At 42.7% G+C, this 21,049-nt stretch overlaps 1 long non-coding RNA gene across 2 annotated transcripts; it reads right to left on the bottom strand.

Annotated features, from left to right (window-relative positions):
- Positions 1 to 642: 642 nt before the first annotated feature.
- On the bottom strand, positions 643 to 21,019 carry LOC140740847 (uncharacterized). Of its 2 annotated transcripts, none has more exons than XR_012101946.1 (3): positions 20,608 to 21,019; positions 4,176 to 4,236; positions 643 to 1,252 (listed from the first exon to the last, which is right to left on the bottom strand). It is a non-coding gene; the product is annotated as an uncharacterized lncRNA (long non-coding RNA). The 2 variants fall into 2 exon arrangements; XR_012101947.1 differs by having other exon boundaries at positions 20,624 to 21,019.
- Positions 21,020 to 21,049: the final 30 nt, after the last annotated feature.

The raw sequence follows: 21,049 nt of genomic DNA, 5'->3' as shown, positions 1-21,049 counted from the left end.
GCACACAGCAAAATAGTAGTATATCAAGAGATTTTGTTTCTCTCTAAACTAGATGATTAAAACAATTGATGAGGTTCTGCACAAGAGATTGTGGCGAAGCTAATTGAATACAGCTTTTTATTTAATTCGCAAAGTAATTGGCAGCTTGGGTTATTAGGATGCAGTGAGTAATATTGACAAGAAATGCAAGCTTATCTACTTTGGATCCAAGAAAGTCAAATTAGAATTTTTTTTTGCATGAAGAGGAATAGAGAAGGGAGGAATGAATAGATTTTGATGTGTACATGCTGATGAATGTTAGAAGACAGGTTCAAAATGTAATTGAAGTGAAAACCTCACACCATCTTAAAAGTTTCTTCCCCCTGGGCAGTTAACCCGATGAACCATTCTAGTTACTTCTCTCCCTCACTCTCTCTATCTATTACTCCTGCCACTGCACTACACTTATTGTAATGCTGTTTACATTTGAAATACATGTTGGTATTTATGAATTTGCAGTATATGCATTTTATTCCATCTTCATACTTCTAACATTATTTTTATATTTTTTTATTCTTTGTAATTGTTTAATGTTGCTTTCTTATTGTAAGTAGCACCAACACACCAGAGCAAGTTCTTGATACATGTAAATGTGTACACATAATGTCCACTTTATTAGGTACACCTGAACATCTGCAAACATCAAATCAGCCAATCATGTGGCAGCAACTCAATGTATAGAAGCATGCAGACATGGTCAAGAGGGTCAGTTGTTGTTCAGGGGGCAAAATATGATTGAAGTGACTTGGACCGTGGAATGATTGTTAGTGCCAGACGGGATGGTTTGACTATCGGAGAAGCTGCTGATCTCCTGGGATTTTCATGCATAACTGTCTCTAAGGTTCACAGAAAATAATGGGAAAACCAAAAGGCATCCTGTGAGTGGCTGTTCTGTGGGGGGAAACACCTTGTTGGTAAGACTGATTGGAGGAGTGTGTCCAGACTCGTTCAAAGTAATGGGATAGCAACAGTAATTCAGATAACAGTGATATGCTGAAGAGCATCTCTGAATGCACAACACGTTGAACCTCGAAGTGGATGGACTACAGCAGCAGAAGACAACACCAGGATCCACTTCTGTACCCACTAAAGTGGCCACTGATAGAATATGGCAAATAAAGTTGATTCTATATCTTTGATCTTTGGTCCTTTATTAAGGTGTTTCCAGGTCCAAAAATTCCTTCATGGAGTATTGGCCAGTGACTCAAGAAGCCTGGAATGAGAAAGTGAAATTGGCTGTTCAGCACTGTTCTTCTGGAAAACACACATAAACCAGTCTGGGTGTGGTCTGTAATTTTCCTTCTCTGAAAGACAATAGTCAACTGGATGGGTTTTGTTCAATATAAACTAAACCTGGTAGACTCATGATTCCTGTTATTCAGAGTAGAATTTTAACATAAAATCCAAACCTTGTTGGTTTACCTGAATTTACATGTTTTCCCAGCTATCTCGGTGGGATTTGTACTCACTCATGTACTCTACTGCTGCTGCAGAAAGTTAAATTTCATGATATTTTTACCCTGTGTATGACAACAGTAAAACTCCGCCTTGTCAGTAGCAAGTCTGGCTGGGAAAGGGGGAGAGTTGGGCATGGATCTTGCAACTCCATCCCATAAAAATCTAGAGCTGCAGAAATGCCAGTAGAAGCTCTGAGATCACATCCCTGGGAGAGGAAGGACATTTGCCTAGAAGATAGGGTACACCTAGGAAAACTTGAAGGTCGCTCTGGTGAGCTGCTGGGTGTGGCCTTTGCCCTAGCAGGAGTGATGGGCTTAAGCAGAAGAATGACAACAGCAAGTTTAAACTTGGACTTCAATTGACCTGTTTTACTCTACCCTTGCTTCCCCTCCCAGTAAGGCAGCAAAGATCATCTTCAGGTGAAACATTGATAAATAATTATCAATATTCAATTCTGCCTCTTATCACATAATGTATTTTGTGTGTAGCATCTTCCCACGCACAAATTGTCTGCTGCATTAGAACTGCTTAGAGCTTGTGAAGACTTGAGCCCTTAATAAATGCCAACTTAATAAATTTCCTGAAGAAGGGTCTCGGCCCACAACGTCAACTGTTTATTCCTCTCCGTGGATGTTGCCTGTTCCTCCAGCATTTTGTGTATATTGCTCTGGATTTCCACCATCTGCAGAATTTCTTGTGTTTATAAGTGCCAATTCTTCTATTATTCCTTTGGAGATAATTGGATTATTAGATCATCCTGACTGAGGACAAGCGATATTCTTGGAGTTTACCAGCTCCTTATTGGTACTGGGGGAAATAAAACCTTTAATTCCAGTCTGACTCTTGAATGCGGAGTGGTGAGTCTTTTGAAGGCACAGTTAACAGCTGCTGAAATCATTAAAGTTGGGTTCAGCAAGGTGTGAGCAAAAGCACCTGTGACTAATTGTTCACTGTTGAGTAGATCCTTGAGGTTTAATCTGCTCTGAACATGATAATTGCTTGTTAAATTGCTTTCAAATGTTTCTGATATTTCATAGCACAGCACCAAGTCTTTTACCTGTTGAATCTCCTTGAAGCTGAATTAAAAACAGCTTCTCTACCTTTAATCTCCTGCTTAGTCTGTTTTGGTTTTCTGGAGGATGATGGGGCTACTAAAGAATAGGATCATCGAACCAGTGTATAGAGGAATCATTTATAGAGATAAAATACTTGTTAGTTTGTTTCTAGCAGGCCGTGATATTAAGAGGCTTCCTGTGCATAGAATGAAAGGCTCCCCATGATGAAAATGTTTGATATAATATTTGAGTAATATAGTTATAGCTTTCAGTGAGTTTCTTTCTTCTCTGACCTGGCCACTCCCTTTTTAAAAAAAGACGAGTTTTATTTGTCACATGTACATCGAAACACAGTGAAGTGTGTGATGCACCATCAATAACTCTGAGACGTAGGTTAAGGTAGGCTTTTATTGGCTGGAAGAAAACACAAGCAGCAAGTGACCATCACACAACATCCTGGAGACTGAGGAAGGGTCTGTGCCTCCAATCGCCTTTATACCGGGGTCTGTGGGAGGAGCCACAGGAGCAGTCAGTGGGGGGGGGGGGGGGGGGCGTGTCCAGACAGGTATATGTAGTTCACCACAGTGTGTAATTTGCATTAATGGGCAACACAGTTCGAGGATGTGTTGGGGGCAATGCACATGTGTCACCATGCTTCCAGCACCAACATAGCATGCCCACAACTTGCTAATCTTAACCTGCACTTCTTTGGAATGTGGGAGGAAACCGGAACACTTCAAGGAAACCCACAAAGTCACGGAGAAAGTGAACAAACACGAGGAAATCTGCAGATGCTGGAAATTCAAACAACAACACACACAAAATGCTGGTGGAACACAGCAGGCCAGGCAGCATCTATAGGGAGAAGCGCTGTCGACGTTTCGGGCCGAGACCCTTCGTCAGGACTAACCGAAAGGAAAGATAGCAAGAGATTTGAAAGTAGTAGGGGGAGGGGGAAATGCGAAATGATAGGAGAAGACCGGAGGGGGTGGGATGAAGCTAAGAGCTGGAAAGGTGATTGGCGAAAGTGATACAGAGCTGCCATCCCATGATCCTTTCCATTCTCCAGCTCTGTATCACTTTCGCCAATCACCTTTTCAGCTCTTAGCTTCATCCCACCCCCTCCGGTCTTCTCCTATCATTTCGCATTTCCCCCTCCCCCCACTACTTTCAAATCTCTTGCTATCTTTCCTTTCGGTTAGTCCTGACGAAGGGTCTCGGCCCGAAACGTCGACAGCGCTTCTCCCTATAGATGCTGCCTGGCCTGCTGTGTTCCACCAGCATTTTGTGTGTGTTGTTGTGAGAAAATGAACAAGCTCCTTACAAACAGCGTGAATTAAACCTGGAACCACTGGTGCTATAAAACATTATGCTAACCGCTGCACAACCATGTAGCCCCTAAAGTCGTGAGCTGTATTTTCCTCAGATGCTCAGTTCATCCCAAACAAGGCCCCTCATCTCCTGTACTTGTTTATTGGCTTATAATCACCACATGTTCTGAGATAACGAGAAAAGCTTCTGGTTTCATGCCATCAAGACACATCATACCTTACTTAACTACACGAGGTGGTATGAAGGAAAATTGGCTCACATTGTGCAATGGCTTGCATCTAAAATTCTTACCTCTGTTTTCAATTCCTTCCATGACTTCACCACTTTCTCTGTTTCAAAGTCAAATTGAAATCTATAACAAATGTACAGTATGTGCATGTTACCATATATACACTGAGATTTGTTTTCTTTATAGGAAAAGAAAGAAATAAAGCTATACATAAACAAAAACATGACAACCAGGTAAGCAAATTGTGCAGGGAAAAACATAAAACATACTGAGAACATGAGTTGTTGAGTCCTTGAAAGTGAGCCTGTAGTTTGCTAGAATCAGTCCAGTGTTGAGGTGAGCAAAGTTATCCACACTGGTTGAGAACCTGATGGTTGAATGGCGATAACTGTCCCTGAACCTGGTGGTGTGGGACCTAAGGCTCATGTACTTCCTTCTTGATTGTAGTTCACAGCTCAAAGTAAAATTTATTATCAGAGTACATACATGTCACCACATACCACCCTGAGATTCTTTTTCTTAACAAAATCTAGAGCAGCAAGAAGAGAGCCTGGCAGGATGGACAGAACATAGTGCCTATAAGATCCCTTCGAGCGCTCTCAAGTGTCCTTCCTTGGTTGCTGTGGCAATACATACAAAGTCTTTCTTTCATACACTGTCAACAGAGCACTCTAACTTCAGGCCCATTATGAAAAGGGACTAATGATATTGAGTAATTCTGTGCATTAACACAAGTGATTGAGAAGGGATGCGCTCAGACCGATGGTTTGAGATGTGTCTACTTTAAAGCAAGGAATATTATTGATGCACCATCAATAACTCTGAGACGTGGGTTAAGGTAGGCTTTTATTGGCTGGAAGAAAGTACAAGCAGCAAGTGACCATCACACGACATCCTGGAGACTGAGGAAGGGTCTGTGGCTCCAATCGCCTTTATACCGGGGTCTGTGGGAGGAGCCACAGGAACAGTCAGCGGGGTGGGGGTGGGGGGGCATGTCCAGACAGGTATATGTAGTTCACCACAATTATGAACAAAGCAGATGAGCTTAGAGTGTGGATCAGTACTTGGAGCTATGATGTTGTGGCCATTACAGAGACTTGGATGTCTCAGGGGCAGGAATGGTTACTTGGTGTGCCAGGCTTTAGATGTTTCAGAAAGGATAGGGAGAGAGTTAAAAGAGGTGGGGGGGTGTGGCACTGTTGATCAGAGATAGTGTCATGGCTGCAGAAAAGGAGGAAGACATGAAGGGAATGTCTATAGAATCTCTGTGAGTGGAAGTTAGGAATAGGAAGGGGCCAATAAATCTACTGGATGTTTTTATAGACCACCCAATAGTAACAGGGACATTGAGGAGCAGATAGGGAGACAGATTCTGGAAAGCAGGGTGAAGTGCTGCTGGAGTTCACCAGAGTGCTGTTCCGGCACCTCTGTAAAAAAAAGTCAAAATAAACAAGCGGGGAGTTTAACAGCGGCCGCATATTAAATAGAGGGAACTTTACGGAAGCGGGGTTTGGAGAGAAGGTTGGTGGCTGGAGGGGAAAATACCACTAACAGCATTAGGATATTTGATCGTTTTTGGTGAAATCCTGGAGCTGTGACTGTTTTGTGAAATTCCGCCTCGCTCGACCCGTTGTCCCGGCATACCCTGCAGTAGCCTCCCACCATTCCACAGATCCTCAGTCTCTCTCCAGCACTTGTTGTTTGAGCACTGTTCGCTGAGAAAATAAAGATCTTAGCTCTTTTGAAAAGTGGCATGTCGCTTGCCAAAGTGGGCCGTAAGGTCGATAAGAATGAATCGAGCATTCGCACAATAAAGCAGAAAGAAGCTGAAATTCGTGGAAGTGTTAATGTGACCCCCTACAATGGGAAAAATGGTCTCTCTGGTTTGTGATAAAGTGCTTGCAAAGACTGAGAAAGCATTAAGTGTGTGGCTAGAGGACATGTCACAGAAGCATATCCCTGTTGATGGCAAAATTATGCGTGAAAAAGCACTTAGCCTCTATAAGCACGACTGTGAGGGGGTTGAGGAGAGTGAGAGGAAGTTTAAGGCTAGTAAGGGATGGCTGGCTAGCTATGTAAAGCACTACAGCCTCAAGAACTTAAAGATCACGGGAGAATTGGCATGGCAGGTGTACCAAGTATCCTATTATGGAGCCGATCGAAGTACATGCTTGAAGTCTCTCAGAAAAAAAAATTGTTGATCACAAACTATCAAAAGCTCACACTGCTGCTCTAAGTATTGAAAATATAGCTAGTGAAGATGCTCTTGGAAAATTATGTGACACCATGAATGCTTTGCATTTAAAGGCAACTTGTTCAATTTTTCGTTCTGCTTGTTATTTAGCTCAGAATGACAGAACATACCCTGATCACTTTGGCTTATAGGAACTTAAAAAAAATGGTATTGACATTGGAATTGGATTGCATTCCTGCACTAGTACTACAGAGATAATTGATCACATAGCCTTTAATATGAAAAAGAAAATTTGCCAGCATATCAAGCAAATAAATGGCATATTTTCTGTTCTCATTGATGAATCAACAAGCCTAAGCATTAAGACTGCCCTAATAGTTTATTTGAAATGTGAAAGTGATAAGGAAGGTGATCCCCATTTTATGTTTTTATATCTAATTGAACTGCCTGATCAGAAAGCTGCAACTATTGCTAAGCATCTATTAAACTGTCTCAATAACCATGGATTTGATGACTCTTACTTGAAACAGAATCTTGCAGCATTTGCTAGTGATGGGGCGAGCGTAATGCTTGATGTCAAATCTGGTGTTGCTACAATTCTCAAGGAAGATTACCCTGATATGATAATTTGGCACTGTCTTAATCACAGATTAGAACTTGTGGTAGGTGATTCGGTGAGAGAAGTTCATGGAATAAATCATTTTCAATCATTTTATGGACAAATTGTACTCTGTTTACAGTAGTGTAGTTCACCGCACGACGAGTACTCACGGTTCCCCTTTGCCATCCCCTGCCCCGACACCACTACCACGTCCGTCATAAAAGCCCTGCGCCAGCTCTTCACTCTGTTCGGACATCCCTGCTATATCCACAGTGATAGAGGGTCCTCCTTTATGAGTGACGAGCTGCGCCGGTACCTGCTAGCTAGGGGCATTGCTACTAGTTGGACCACGAATTATAATCCCCGGGGAAATGGACAGGTGGAGAGGGAGAATGCCACAGTGTGGAAGGCCACACTTTTAGCCCTTAAGTCAAAAGGGTTGCCGCTCTCTTGATGGCAGGAGGTCCTCCCTGAGGCACTCCACTCTATCCGCTCCCTGTTATGTACGTCCACCAATGCCACCCCTCACGAGCGCCTGTTCTCTTTTCCCAGGAAGTCTGCTACTGGGACCACCCTACCAGCTTGGCTGAAGTCCCCAGGGCCAGTGCTGCTCTGGAAACATGTGAGGAGTAATAAATACTCCCCGCTGGTCGAGAGGGTTCACCTTCTACATGCGAACCCCCAGTATGCCTACGTGGTCTTACCTGATGGGCGGGAGGACACGGTCTCCGTCCGCGACCTGGCGCCCGCAGGAGCAACAGATCACTACCCCGAACACTCCAAGGTAACTATGAACCCTGTACCCGAAGTGACACCGTGCACACCAAGCCCTACACAGACTCCTCACGACACTCCTATACCGGGCGTCTCGCACACGCGTGAGGGATCACTGACTCCTAGTGGGCTGATACCTCCAGTCAGGCCGGAACCAGCACAACCTCCGTCTCTGGTGCAATCACCACCACTGGCACCTGTGCAATCACCACCACCGGCACCTGTGCAATCATCACCACTGGCACCTGTGCAATCACCACCGGCACCTGTGCAATCACAGCCGGAGCTACGTAGATCGCAGCGACTGATTTGACCACCTGATAGACTTAACCTGTAAATATACTTGTAAGAAACTTTGCCCCGTGGGGACTCTCTTTTAAAACAAAGGGGGGGTGAATGTGGTGAGCTACATATACCTGTCTGGACACGCCCCCCTGCTGACTGCTGCTGTGGCTCCTCCCACGGACCCCGGTATAAAGGCGATTGAGGTCTGAGCCCGGCCTCTCTGTCTCCAGGATGTAGTATGGTGGTCAACCACTGCTTGTTCCTTCTTCCAGTCAATAAAAGCCGGTATCTCGTCTTTACGTCTCAGAGAGAGTTATTGATGGTGCATCAAGTAGATCACCTCTAAATCAAAAGGAACTGTCTAAATGTGCCCCTCAACTAGAACAACAAATTTGCAAAATAGGCCGTGTTCTGGGCACCAGGTGGGTAGCTAGCTCATTTTGAACAATTTCAGCACTGTGTTTTCATTTTGAAAAATCAATGAAAGATAAAACAAGATTTGGGAGTGACAGAAAAACCTATGAAGGTCTGTTCAACAGACTCTCTTCAGAACAGTTTCTATTGGACTTAGCTCTAAAGTATGACACCTTGTATGAGCTTGGTTTACTGTCAGAGTGTTTACAGAAATGCACTACTATGCAGACAAACTGGAGCATAAGATCACTGCATGGACTGAAAGAGCAACCTGGTACAAAAACTCTAGAAGCTCAAGAGGCAGTTGAAAAGGGGAAGTTTGGAGAAATTACCTTAACAAGCAACAAGAAAATAGTCTCCATTAATTATCTACAGTTTCTTCGTAGTCCTATAAACAATTTGCAGCACCATATGTTCATGGCAACATCTTTGAAAGGTTCTCAAACTTCTAAACCTCAAAGTATGTATAAATCCTGCTAAATGAAATGTGTGTCCTTGATAAAGGTAACTGGCCTGCTGAAATACCGCCTAATTATGGAGAAGCTACAATATCATCTCTCTGTAAGAGGTTAAAGCTTTCTTCCTCCTCTGTAATAAATGCCTTATGTGGAGGATCGTGGATGCCACATTCCCCAAGATTTACACCCATTACTGAGCTGTTCACGAGTTACTCCTATTGGTACTGCTGAGTGTGAGAGAGGATTCAGTCACATGAACTTAATAATAACAACACGCTCAGGAATTCTCATAAATCACATATCAACACTTACGTTTGTTAAGCTACACGGACCTCCTCTAGTTCAGTGGAATCATGGATGTGGTACCACAGATCAGCAGATGACACCAGTACAAGAGCTGCTTCAGAATCCCGAACACATATGACATCTGACCCTTTGTGGAAATTATTCTGAAACTTCTCATTGGTGGCATTTGGTAAGTAGGTAATTATTTTTAAATTGGTAAAATACATGATTACCGTCTTTTTTTTACTGGCTTGATAATTATATTTATGATCATCAGTGAGTGCAACCATACAATACTTAGTCATATTATTAAATTAAGTATTATATGTTTTATTGTACCAGTTATACACTGAAATGTAGTGATGGGCTATAATCTTGTTAATGTCTTAACTATCACTGTATTTCTGTGGAGCTCTGGAATTCATATATTCCTTTCATCTTGGTTTAGTGCTTGACATTATAAGAAGCCCTATGCATTTACATATGTCACACCCAATTTGTGTACCTGCTCATTATATGAATGGGCCAAGGAAGTTGCCCAGTCCATGAAATGAGCAGGTACACAAATTGGATGTGACATATATATAGAGAGAGAGGATATAGGAAAAGGCAAGCATTTTGTAAGTTGTGGCACCTAAAAAATTAGCTCTGTACCCCTGGTAGAAAGGTGTAATAATAACAGGGTTGTTGTGGTGGGAGATTTTAATTTCCCAAATATCGATTGGCATGTCTTGAGAGCGAGGGGTTCAGATGGAGTGGAGTTTATGAGGTGTGTTCAAGAAGGTTTCTTGACACAATATGTAGATAAGCCTACAAGAGGAGAGGCTGTAATTGATCTGGTATTGGGAAATGAACCTGGTCAGGTGTCAGATCTCTCAGTGGGAGAGCATTTTGAAGATAGTAATCACAATTCTATCTCCTTTACCATAGCATTGGAGAGGGATAGGAACAGACAAATTAGGAAAGTGTTTAATTGGAGTAAGGGAAAATATGAGGCTATCAGGCAGGAACTTGGAAGCATAAATTGGGAATAGGTGTTCTCAGGGAAATGTACTGAAGAAATGTGGCAAATGTTCAGGGGATATTTGCATAGAGTTCTGCATAGATACATTCTAATAAGAAAGGGAAAGGATGGTAGAGTACAGGGACCCTGGTGTACAAAGGCTGTTGTAAATCTAGTCAAGAAGAAAAGAAAAACTTATGAAAGGTTCAAAAATCTAGGTAATGATAGAGATCGAGAAGATTATAAGGCTAGCAGGAAGGAGATTAAGAAAGAAATTTGGAGAGCCAGAAAGGGCCATGAGAAGGCCTTGGTGGGCAGGATTAAGAAAAACCCCAAGGTCTTCTACAAGTATGTGAAGAACAAGAGGATAAGACATGAGAGAATAGGACCAATCAAGAGCGACAGTGGAAAAGCGTATATGGAACCAGAAGAGATAGCAGAGATATTTAATGAGTACTTTGCTTCAGTATTCACAATGGAAAAGGATCTTGGCAATTGTAGGGATGACTTACAGTGGATTGAAAAGCTTGAGCATGCAGATATTATGAAAGAGGATGTGCTGGAGCTTTTGGAAAGCATCAAGTTAGATAAATCACGGGGACCAAACGAGATGTACTCCAGGCTACTGTGGGAAGCGAGGGAGGAGATTGCTGAGCCTCTGGCAATGATCTTTGCATCATCAATGGGGACAGGAGAGGTTCCAGATGATTGGAGGGTTGTGGATGTTGTTCCATTATTCAAGAAAGGGAGTAGAGATAGCCTAGAAAATTATAGACCAGTGAGTCTTACTTCAGTAGTTGGTAAGTTGATGGAGAAGATCCTGAAGGGCAGGATTTATGAACATTTGGAGATCCATAATATGATTAGGAATAGTCAGCATGGCTTTGTGAAGGGCAAGTTGTGCTGTACAAGCCTGATTGCAATTTTTGCAGATGTAACTAAACTCATTGATGAAGGTAGAGCAGTAGATGTTGTGTATATGGATTTCAGCAAGGCATTTGACAAGGTACCCCATGCAAGGCTTATTGAGAAAGTAAGTAGGCATGGGATCCAAGGGAACATTGCTTTGTGGATCCAGAACTGGCTTGCCACAGAAGGCAAAGAATGGCCGTAGATGGATCATATTTAGCATGGAGGTCGGTATCCAGTGGTGTGCCTGAGGGATCTGTTCTGGGACACTTACTCTTCATGATTTTTATAAATGACTTGGATGAGGAAGTGGAGGGATGGGTTAGTAACTTTGCTGATGACACAAATGTTGGAAATATTGTGAATAGTGTAGAGGGCTGTCAGAGGTTACAGCAGGACACTGATAGGATGCAAATCTGGGCTGAGAAGTGGCAGTTGGAGTGTGAGGTGGTTCATTTTAGTAGGTCAGATATGATGGCAGAATATGGTATTAATGGTAGGACTCTTGACAGTGTGGAGGATCAGAGGGATCTTGGGGTCCGAGTCCATAGGACACTCAAAGCTGCTGTGCAGGTTGAGTCTTGGCTAAGAAAGCATACAGTGCATTGGACTTCATCAATCATGAGACTGAGTTTAATGAGGTAATGTTGCTGCTATATAGGACCTGGTCAGACCCCACTTGGAGTACTGTGCTCAGTTCTGGTCGCCTCAGTAAAGGAAGGATGTGGAAACCTTAGAAAGGGTGCGGAGGAGATTTACAAGGATGTTGCCTGGATTGGGGAACATGCCTTAGGAGAATAGGTTGAGTGAACTCGGCCGTTTTTCCTTGGCGTGATGGAGGATGAGAGGTGACCTGAAAGAAATGTATCAGATGATGAGAGGCAGTGATCATGTGGATAGTCAGAGGCTTTGTCCCAGGACTGTAAGTGCTAGCACGAGAGGGCACAGTTTTAAGGTACTTGGAAGTAGATACAGAGGAGATGTCAGGGGTCAGTTTTTTACACAGAGAGTGGTGTGTGCGCTGCCAGCGACGGTGGTGGAGGCGGATACCATAGGGTCTTTTAAGAGAATCCTGGACAGGTACATGGACCTTAGAAAAATAGAGGGCTATGGGTAAGGTCCTGTATTATGTTGTAGGCTTTCTATGTTTTTCTGTGCTTCTGAGTCTCTTGGTCATCTGCTCCATACTGAGGTGAGAACTTAGTCATAGGGTCATCCAAACTTCTCTTAAATATTGCATTTTAACCCGCACCAACAGTTCCACTGGCAGCTTGTTCCACACTTGCATACCCTCTGAGTAGAAAAGCTACCCCTCATGTTTCTCTCAAACGTTTCACCTTTTACCCTATCCATACCCCTCATAATTTTAAATACCTTTATCAAATCTCCCCTCGTTCTCATACTGAACAAGGAATAACATCATAACCTGTTCAATCTTTCCCTCTAACTCATGTCCTCAAGCTTCAGTAACATTCTTATAAATTTTCAAGAGTCAAGATTGTTTATTGTCATTCGTCAGTGCACAAGTGTAAAAGTGAACAAACTTGGAGAAAAAGAGACAACTGGATCTGATGGAGAATCAGAAAAAAACATATTAGCATTCAGAGCACAAAACACACAATAAAACACAATAAGGGTGTCTTGGTAGCATGGTGGTTAGCACAAAGATTTACAGTATCAGCGACTGCGGTTCAATTCCCGCCACTGCCTGTAAGTAGTTTGTACGTTCTTCCCGTGACTGCATGGGGTTCCACTGGGTGCTCCAGTTTCCTCCCACAGTCCAATTACATAGTGATCGGTAGGTGAACTGGTCATTGTAAATTGTTCCATGATTAGGTTATTGTTAAAACGGTCCAGCACGGCTCGACAGCCAGAATGGCCTATTCCGCGCTGTCTTGCAATAAAAAAATGCATTAAATTAACATATATTTTCTCTGCACACTTCTTGAGTGAGGGTTTTGACTGGAAATGTCAGCAATTCCTTTCCTCCCTCTGATGCTGCACAATCTGCTTTCCAGCAGATTATCTGTTGCTCCAGACCCAGCATCAGCAGTCTCTTGTGTCCTCGTGTTTTCTGATGGGTTCTGATGAAAAGCCTTGGAGCTCTCTTACAGATACTCTCATCTCAGGTGGCGACGAGAGTGCACACAGGAGCGAGATATGCTAACTAGTGGCATGGTGTTGCAGCATCCACCTTTCACTCAACATCAGTAAGACCAAAGAGCTGATTGTGGACTTCTGGAAGGGTAAGATGAAGGAACACACACCAATCCTCATAGAGGGATCAGAAGTGGAGAGAGTGAGCAGCTTCAAGTTCCTGGGTGTCATGATCTCTGAGGATCTAACCTGGTACCAAAATATCGATGCAGTTATAAAGAAGGTAAGACAGCGACTATACTTTATTAGAAGAGATTTGGTATGTCAACAAATGTACTCAAAAACTTCTGTAGATATATTGTGGAGAGCATTCTGGCAGGCTGCATCACTGATTGGTATGGGGGTGGGGGGTGGGGCTACTGCACAGGACCAAAAGAAGCTGCAGTGGATTGTAAATTTAGTCGGTTCCATCCTGGGTACAAACCTACAAACTACCCAGGACATCTTCAAGGTAGTGTCCATTATTAAGGACCTCCAGCACCCAAGACATGTCCTTTTCTCTCTGTTACCATCAGATAAGAGGTACAGAAGCCTGAAAGCACACACTTAGCAATTCAGGAACAGCTTCTTCCCCACCGCCATCTGATTCCTAAATGGACATTGAACCCGTGAACACTACCTCACTTTTTTAATATATATTATTTCTGGTTTTTTGCATGAATTTTAATCTACTCAATATATGTACACTGTAATTGATTTACTTTTTTATTATTATTTTTCTTCTAATCTATGTATCGCATTGAACTGCTGCTGCTAAGTTAACAAATTTCACGACACATGCCAGTGATAATAAACCTGATTCTGATTATGATACTGTTTGATTAGTTGAATGTTCTCAACACTTTCTATGTTTTTCATTAATCCCTGCAGGACTATTCCTTCTTGGTCTTGACTCCTATCGTTGCTTCTCTTTCAGTTTCTGAGTACATTTTGTTTATGTGCATGTTAAATATACAGGAGAAAAGCAAACTGCTACAACCTTATACCGCTTAACTTGGCAATTGCAGTTTTGTGCGTGTACAGTGAACCACAAATATCAAATACTGCGAACATAAGTCCACAGACATCGACAAATGGTATCCGTTAGAAATATTTGCCAAGCTGAGGAATGCTGTTGCTGTGGCCATTTTCATCTCTGAACCCATGACAAACACTCATTTCTTGCACAGTACACATCAGGAGATGTCAGGCAAACCCCTCCTCCACTTCAGCCTCTTCGTGTTTTTCTCTGACCCAATACGGATTTTTCCATTTTCATTTTTCATTTCCTCCACTGGCCTTCACTGTGGTTTCTTTGGGAGTGATAGGCCATTGAATGCCAACTTGAGCATGGATTTTTACTGTAGCCTTGTGTTGAGTCTGTGGCTAGATTCAATACACATGGGATTCCAGGAGAGAGGAGGCTTTTATCCTAATGCTTTTGGCTGGATTTGAACCCAGCCTCCACATTGAAAGGATGCTGTGCTAACTCACAACATCACCCCATTCTCATTGCATGCTCTGTTTTAGCCGCTGAAATTGACACTACCTTCATTGTGTAGACATCGTCTCCAAGTCAGCATGGCTTCCTTAAGGGAAAATCTTGCCTGAAAAATCTGTTGGATGTTGTGTACTTGGATTTTCAGAAGGCCTTTGACAAGGTGTCACATATGATGCTGCTTAACAGGTTAAGAGCTTATGGTATTACAGGAAAGATGCTAGCATGGATAGAGCATTGGCTGATTGGCAGGAAGGAAAGAGTGGGAATAAATGGATCATTTCTGATTGGCTGTCAGTGACTAGAGATGTTCTACAGGGGTCTGTGTTGGGACCACTTCTTTTGATATTATATGTCAATAATTTGGACGATGGAATTGAATCATAGAATCAAAGAAGCATAGACGTCAACAGCACATTACAGGCCCTTTGGCCCACAATGTCATGCCAACCATGTAACCTGCTCTAGAAACTGCTTAGAATTTCCCTTCCACATAGCCCTCTATTTTTATAAGCTCCATGTATCTATCTAAGAGACTCTTAAAACACCCCGCTCTATCTGCCTCTACCACTGTTGCTTGCAGTGTATTCCACACACCCACTACTGTCTGTGAAAAAAACTTAACTCTGACGCCTCCTCTGTACCTACTTCCAAGCACTTTAAAACTATTCCTCCTCATGTTAGCCATTTCAGCCCTGGGAAGAAGCCTCTGGCTATCCACACGATCAATGCCTCAAGCAAATTGAAGGCTTTGCGGCCAAGTTTGCAGATAATACAAAGATAGGTGGAAGAGCAGGTAGTGTTGAGGAAACAGAAGCCTGCAGAAGGAGACTGATTAGGAGAATGGGCAAAGAAGTGGCAGAAGACTGTGTAGGGAAGTGTACGGTCTTGCACTTCGGCAGAAGAAATAAAAGTCTAGATTATTTTCTAAATGGAGAGAAAATTCAAAAATCTGAGGTGAAAGGGGACTTGGGAGTCCTTGTGCAAGATTCCTTAAAGGTTAATTTGCAGTTTGAATGGGTTGTGAGGAAGGTAAATGTAATGTTAGTATTCATTTTGAGAGGACTAGACTATAAAGGTAAGGATGTGATATTGAGACTTTATAAAACACTGGCAAGGAGTATTTGGAGTATTATGAGCTGCTTGCGGCTCTATATCTTAAAAAGGATGTGCTGAAACTGGAGAGGATTCAAAGGAGGTTTACGAAAATTATTCTGGGATTGAAAGGTATGTCATATGAGGTGCTTTTGATGCCTCTGGGCCTGTACTCACTGGAATTCAGAAGAATGAGGGGGAATCTCATTCAAACCTATTGAATATTGAAAGGCCTTGATAGAGTGGATGCCGCGAGGATGTTCCCAATAGTGGACACAGCCTGAGAATAGAGGGACGTCAACTTAGAATGGAGGTGAGGAGGTATTTCTTTAGCTAGAGAGTAGTGAGTCTGTGGAATTCGTTTTCACAGGTAGCTGTGGAGGCCAAGTCATTGGGTATATTTAAGATCGAAGTTGATAGATTCTTGATTAGTCAGAGCATGAAGGGTTATGGGAAGAAGGCAGAAGATTGAGGGAAATGGATCAGCATGATGAAATGGCAGAGCAGACCTGATGGGCCAAATGGCCTAATTCTACTCCTATATCTTATGGTCCTATGGGTGTCGTTGCAGCAAAGCCTAGTGGCTTTGAGACCAGTTGCTGAACTGCCTTTGAAACACTATCACCTTATCAGCAACAATTGATCATAAAAACACACACATGCACATACACACAAAGATGTACAAACAAATGTTCCAAAGAATAAAGACCAGCTCCTGACTTCTGTTCCTTCTTCTCAGTTACCTCTGAATATGTTTCGGCTGATGTCATCTTTCCTGACGAAATTCCCATCTTGAAGTGGTTAAAGTGGTAAAATAGCGTGTAGCATCTGTTCAGGTATGCCGGATACTGTGAAGCCACAGATGGGTTGCACATGTTGCCTGAAGAACTGAACTGTATTTCCCTGGACGTCCCAGTCAGCTCCGGTTACAAATGCACAGCAGGCCACTTGCAGGGAATTTCATCACAGACAGAGAAGGCCAGAAGGAACACACGCACTAAACTGATTTAACCATTTTAGGATAATTAAGTAACAATCTTTTCTTCAAGTTATTGTTTGCTTATTATTAGGTGTCTGAGCCACGAAATCAAAGAGTGTGATATTTTAAATGCTGGATGCTGCAGCCTTTAAGCCATTATGTGAGAACTCAAGGACTTTGGCCTCAGTGCCTTTAGATCTAAGTACTTGAGGAGAAATTGCATCTGAGGCAGGGTGTTGGTAATAGGTAGTGAGTGGTAAACATAGAAACATAGAAAATAGGTGCAGGAGTAGGCCATTCGGCCCTTTCAAGCCTGCACCGCCATTCAGTATGATCATGGCTGATCATCCAACTCAAAACCCTGTACCTGCTTTCTCTCCATACCCCCTGATCCCTTTAGCCACAAGGGCCATATCTAACTTCCTCTTAAATATAGCCAATGAACCGGCCTCGACTGTGTCCTGTGGCAGAGAGTTCCACAGATTCACCACTCTCTGTGTGAAGAAGTTTTTCCTCATCTCGGTCCTAAACGGCTTCCCCTTTATCCTTAGACTGTGACCCCTCGTTCTGGACTTCCCCAACATCGGAAACAATCTTCCTGCATCTAGCCTGTCCAATCCCTTTAGAATTTTATACGTTTCAATAAGATCCCCCCCTCAATCTTCTAAATTCCAGTGAGTATAAGCCTAGTCGATCCAGTCTTTCTTCATATGAAAGTCCTGCCATCCCAGGAATCAATCTGGTGAACCTTCTTTGTTCTCCTTCTATGGCAAGAATGCCTTTCCTCAGAGTAGGGGACCAAAACTGCACACAATACTCTAGGTGCGGTCTCACCAAGGCCTTGTACAACTGCAGTAGAACCTCCCTGCTCCTGTACTCAAATCCTTTTGCTATGAATGCCAACATACCATTTGCCTTTTTCACCGCCTGCTGTACCTGCATGCCCACCTTCAATGACTGGTGTACAATGACACCCAGGTCTTATTGCACCTCCCCTTTTCCTAATCGGCCACCATTCAGATAGTAATCTGTTTTCCTCTTCCTGCAACCAAAGTGGATAACCTCACATTTATCCACATTAAATCGCATCTGCCATGAATTTGCCCACTCACCTAACCTATCCAAGTAACCCTGCATTCTCTTACCATCCTCCTCACAGCTAACACCGCTTTGTGTCATCTGCAGACTTGGAGATGCTGCATTTAATTCCCTCGTCTAAATCATTAATATATATTGTAAACAACTGGGGTCCCAGCACTGAGCCTTGCGGTACCCCACTAGTCACTGCTTGCCATTCTGAAAAGGTCCCGTTTACTCCCACTCTTTGCTTCCTGTCTGCCAACCAATTCTCTATCCACATCAATACCATACCCTCAATACCATGTGCTTTAAGTTTGCACACTAATCTCCTGTGCGGGACCTTGTCAAAAGCCTTCTGAAAATCTAAATATACCACATCCACTGGCTCTCCCCTATCCACTCTACTAGTTACATCTTCAAAAAATTCTATAAGATTCGTCAGACATGATTTTCCTTTCACAAATCCATGCTGACTTTGTCCGATGATTTCTCCTCTTTCCAAATGTGCTGTTATCACATCTTTGATAACCAACTCTAGCATTTTCCCCACCACCGATGTCAGACAAACCGGTCTATAATTCCCCGGTTTCTCTCTCCCTCCTTTTTTAAAAAGTGGGGTTACATTAGCTACCCTCCAATCCTCAGGAACTAAACCAGAATCTAAGGAGTTTTGAAAAATTATCACTAATGCATCCACTATTTCTTGGGCTACTTCCTTAAGCACTCTGGGATGCAGACCATCTGGCCCTAGGGATTTATCTGCTTTTAATCCCTTCAATTTACCTAACACTACTTCCCTACTAACATGTATTTCCCTCAGTTCCTCCATCTCACTAGACCCTCGGTCCCTTACTATTTCTGGAAGATTATTTATGTCCTCCTTAGTGAAGACAGAACCAAAGTAGTTATTCAATTGGTCTGCCATGTCTTTGTTCCCTATGATCAATTCACCTGTTTCTGACTGTAAAGGACCTACATTTGTCTTGACCAATCTTTTTCTTTTCACGTATCTATAAAAGCTTTTACAGTCAGTTTTTATGTTCCCTGCCAGCTTTCTCTCATAATCTTTTTTCCCTTTCCTAATTTAGCCCTTTGTCCTCCTCTGCTGCTCTCTGAATTTCTCCCAGTCCTCAGGTGTGCCGTTTTTTTGTGCTAATTTATATGTTTCTTCTTTGGACTTGATACTATCCCTAATTTCCCTTGTCAGCCACGGGTGCACTACCTTCCCTGGTTTATTCTTTTGCCAAACTGGGATGAACAATTGTTGCAGTTCATCCATGCGATCTTTAAATGCTTGCCACTGCATGTCCACCATCAACCCTTTAAGTATCATTTGCCAGTCTATCTTAGCTAATTCATGTCTCATACCTTCAAAGTTACCCTTCTTTAAGCTCAGAACCTTTGTTTCTGAATTAACTATGTCACTCTCCATCTTAATGAAGAATTCCACCATATTATGGTCACTCTTACCCAAAGGGCCTCGCACGACAAGATTGCTAACTAACCCTTCCTCATTGCTCAATACCCAATCTAGAATGGCCTGCTCTCTAGTTGGTTCCTCGACATGTTGGTTCAGAAAACCATCCCGCATACATTCCAAGAAATCCTCTTCTTCAGCACCCTTACCAATTTGGTTCACCCAATCTATATGTAGATTGAAGTCACCCATTATAACTACAGGATGAAAAAAATGAACTAAAGGAGATAGAAGGAGCTAATGAAAAGGAAATTGTTCACAGAACAGGTTTCCATAATCTCTACCACACTGTCTGCAAGGGTGGTGAAAACAAACCTGAAGCTAGGTTTCAAATGAATTTGAAAAATGCTGAGGAGGAATCAGGCACTTAGGTGCACCCAGTCTTCCAGCAGAATTTACTGTCCACAAGCTAGTGCTTTTGCCAGATCCGTAAGAAAAAGTGCTGCAGGAGGCATTGAGTCAAGGTGGAAATGGATTTAGAACTGGTTATTTGTGCCACATGTACAGAGAAATAGTGAAGAGCTTCTCTTGCATACTGATTATACTGATCAGATCATTACACAATGCACCGAACTACAAAATAAACCTCTACCAAATATTCTCTTAACTCTTATCCTTTGTTTATGTGAAATATTTTTAATATACTTGCAGTGGCTGCATTAAAGCGAATATCTGATCAGCCAATTATGTGGCAGCAACTCAGTGCATAAAAGCGTGCAGACATTGGTCAAGAGATTCAGTTGTTGTTCCGTCCAAACATCAGACTGGGGAAGAAATGTGATCTAAGTGCATTTGACCGTGGAATGATTGTTGTTGACAGACGGGGTGGTTTAAGTGTCTCAGAAACTGCTGATCTCCTGGGATTTTCATGAGCAACAGTCTCCAGAGTTTACAGAGAGTGGTGCAAGAAGACAACATGCAGAGAGCAGTGGTTCTGTGAGGGAAGATGGCTTGTGACTGAGAGAGGTCAGAGGAGAACGGTCAGGGTGGTTCAAGCCGACAGGAAGATGACAGTAACTCAGATAACCATGTGTGACAACAGTGGTACATAGAAGAGCATCTCTGAACGCACAACACGCCGAACCTTGAAGCAGATGGGCCACAGCGGCAGAAGGACATAAACATACTCGGTAGACACCTTATTAGATATGTAGGTACCCAATTAAATGGTAAAATAATGTTTATACTATGACTCCCAATATCACTGGATGCTACAACCCAAGTATAAGCTCCATTTTTGTCAAACATTCAGAGTTATAATGCAGGCACATAGGAGGCAATTTGCACAGCACAACATGATACCAACCTGATATTGATGTTACCTGAGGGATCGGGAACAGTGGGTCTTCTATGCTCTTCTTTGAAGTTTAGCCGTCGTTTGTTAAGTACACCAGAGAGGGCAGGAGAAGCTTTCAACTTAGTATTTCTTCCTCAGAAAGACACAGAGGTTTGACAGCCTCGAGCTGGTGGTCAGGAGGGGGTAAATGAACTTGATGACCTTCAGGTGAAAACGCTCCCTGAATCGCAGCTGCCTTTTACTGTCCGCTTTTATTAAACAAAGGTATTCAGCAGCTAAATCGAATCAGAGGAAGCACATGGAAAAGAACTGAGCATTAAGCGGAAGGTTTGCAGAAGAGAAAAGATACTTAAAAATATATTAAACATCACCGTTTAAAAGTAAACTCAAGGTAGTTCAATGTGTGGTTAGACAAGGGATTCAGCAGAGTGAAACGTGAAAGAACCGTGTT

This window comes from Hemitrygon akajei, chromosome 17, assembly GCF_048418815.1.
Source record: "Hemitrygon akajei chromosome 17, sHemAka1.3, whole genome shotgun sequence".
NCBI lineage: Eukaryota > Metazoa > Chordata > Chondrichthyes > Myliobatiformes > Dasyatidae > Hemitrygon > Hemitrygon akajei.
This window is presented reverse-complemented; position numbering and strand designations above follow the sequence as displayed.